Consider the following 2,693-nt stretch of genomic DNA (forward strand, 5'->3'; position numbering starts at 1 on the left):
GCTCAGGGGGGCACTGGGGGTTACTGGAAGGTACTGGGAGGTAGTGGGGAGTACTGGGAGGCTGTGAAAGGACTCTGGGAGGGGAGGGTTACTGTGGGGGGAGTGAGGGGGCACTGGGGAAGTCTAAGGGTTAACTGGGAGGTACTGGGAAGGGCTCTGAATGGCACTGGGAAGAACTCAGAGACTGTGGAAAGACTTTGGGGCAGTCTGGAGGGGCTCAGGGGGGCACTGGGGGTCATGGGGAGATACTCCCAGTGCTCTCCCAGTTGTCTCCCAGTTCCTCCCAGGGACCCCTAGTGCTCCCAGTTGGGTTCCCGCTGCTTCCAGTTGTGTCCCAGGGCTCCAGCAATGCCTCCAGCTGGTCCAGGTATGTCTCCCAGTGCCTCCTGGTCCCTACTGGTCTCCTCCCATACTGGGATAGGACTAGAAGGGATTGGGAGGTACTGGGAGGGACAGGAATAAACAGGGAGGGACTGGGAAGGGAGTGGGACAGTATGGGAGGGGACATGGAGGAACAGGGAGGGGACATAGTGGGAATGGACTGGGAGGGACTGGCAGGGACTGGGAGGGGACTTTCACAGCTGTCTCCCAGTTTTGTCCCAGTTGGGTTCCTGCTGCTTCCAGTTGTCTCCCAGGGCTCCAGGTCTGACTCCAGGTGCTGCAGGTACGGCTCCCAGACTCTCCCAGAAACTTCCAGTCCCTACCAGTCTCCTTCCAGACTGGGAAAGGTGTAGGAGAAAATGGGATGGACTGGGAGGCTGTAAAGGGCTGTGGGAGGGAAATGGGGGGCTGAGGGGGGTACTGGGAATTCCTGGGTCATGCTCCCAGTTGTCTCCCAGTGGGGATGCTACTGTTTCCAATTGTCCACCAGGGCTCTTGCCAGGTAGTGCAGGTAGAACTGGGAAGGTACTGGAAAGGGATGGGGAAGGGACTGGTTGGGGACTGTGAAGGGACTGGGATGGAATGGGAGGAACTGGGAGGGGTGGGGATGGACTGGGGGGGCACTGGGAAGAGACTGGGATGGGAGTGGGAAAGGACAGGGAGGAACTGGGTGTACTGGAATGGGAGGGAACTGGGAGAGACTGGGAAGGACTGGGAGTGCACTGCGACGGGACTGGGAGGGGAGTGGGGAGCCAGTGGGAGGGGATTGGGAGGGAACTAAGAAGGGAATGGGAAGGGAAAAGAGTTGGAAGGGACTGGGATGGAGTGGGATGGATCAGGGAGGGAATTGGAAAGGGCTCAGGACAGTACTGTGAAGGACAGGGAGGCTGTTAAGGGCTCTGGGGGGGCACTGGGAGGTACTGGGAGGCTGTGAAAAGATCTGGGGGGGGAGGGTTACTGGGGGCAGTGAGGGGGCGCTGGAAAACTATAAGGGTTAACTGGGAGGTACTGGGAAGGGCTCTGAATGGCACTGGGAAGAACTCAGAGACTGTGGAATGACTCTGGGGGGGTCTGGAGGGGCTCAGGGGGGCACTGGGGGTCATGAGGAGATACTCACAGTGCTCCCAGTGCTCTCCCAGTTCCTCCCAGTGCTCCCAGTTGAGTTCCTGCTGCTTCCAGTTGTCTCCCAGGGCTCCAGAACTGACTCCAGGTGCTGCAGGTATGGCTCCCAGTCCTTCCCAGTGCCTCTCAGCCCCTGCCAGCTTCCTCCCAGACTGGGAAAGGACTGGGAGGCACTGGGAGGGTCTCAGGACAGTACTGGGAAGGACTGGGAGGCTGTGGAAGGTCTCTGGAAGGGAGTTGGGGGGGCACTGGGAGGCTGTGGAAGGATCTGGGGCGGGGAGGGTTACTGGGGGAGAGTGAGGGGGCACTGGGAAAATTCTAAGGGTCAACTGGGAGGTACTGGGAAGGGCTCTGAATGGCACTGGGAAGAACTCAGAGACTCTGGAAAGACTTTGAGGAGGTCTGGAGGGGCTGAGGGGGGCACTGGGGGTTATGTGGAGATACTCACAGTGCTCCCAGTGCTCTCCCAGTTGTCTCCCAGTTGTTCCCAGTGCTCCCAGTTGAGTTCCTGCTGCTTCCAGTTGTCTCCCAGGGCTCCAGCAATGCCTCCAGCTGGTCCAGGCATGTCTCCCAGTGCCTCCTGGTCCCTACTGGTCTCCTCCTATACTGAGATAGGACTAGAAGGGATTGGGAGGTACTGTAAGGGACAGGAATAAACAGGGAGGGACTGGGAGGGGACTGGGAAGGGAGTGGGACAGTATGGTAGGGGACTTGGAGGGACAGGGAGGGGACATAGTGGGAATGGACTGGGAGGGACTGGCAGGGACTGGGATGGAGTGGGATGGGACAGTAAGGGGATTGGGAAGGGACAGGGAAGGGACAGGGAGGGGATTGGGATGGGACTGAGTGAACTGGGAAGGGAATGAAAGGGACTGGGATGGACTGTTAGGGGCTTGGGTGGACTGGGATTGACAGGGAGGGCAGTGGTAGGGAATGGGAGGGATGGGAGGGGACTGGGAAGGAACTGGGAAGGGCCTGGGTCAAACTGGAAGGGGACTTGGAGGGAACTGGGAGGACCTGAGTGAAATTGGAGGGGACTGGGAGGGAGTGGGAGGAAACTGGGAGGGAATTGGTAGGGAACAGTGAAGGGACTGGGAGGGCACTGGAAGGGTTTTGGAAAGGGAGTGGGAAAGGACAGGGAGGAACTGGGTGTAGTGGAATGGGAATGGGAGGGAACTGGGAGAGAATGC

The 2,693-nt window shown here is 59.2% G+C and overlaps 1 long non-coding RNA gene across 1 annotated transcript; it reads right to left on the bottom strand.

Moving 5' to 3' along the window:
• Window positions 1-203: 203 nt before the first annotated feature.
• LOC137453544 (uncharacterized) lies at window positions 204-2,074 on the bottom strand. Its single transcript, XR_010990390.1, has 3 exons — window positions 1,952-2,074; window positions 1,499-1,594; window positions 204-768 (listed from the first exon to the last, which is right to left on the bottom strand). It is a non-coding gene; the product is annotated as an uncharacterized lncRNA (long non-coding RNA).
• Window positions 2,075-2,693: the final 619 nt, after the last annotated feature.

Source organism: Melanerpes formicivorus, unplaced genomic scaffold (assembly GCF_026170545.1).
Source record: "Melanerpes formicivorus ecotype bairdi unplaced genomic scaffold, bMelFor1.0.p_v2 SCAF_68, whole genome shotgun sequence".
Lineage (NCBI taxonomy): Eukaryota > Metazoa > Chordata > Aves > Piciformes > Picidae > Melanerpes > Melanerpes formicivorus.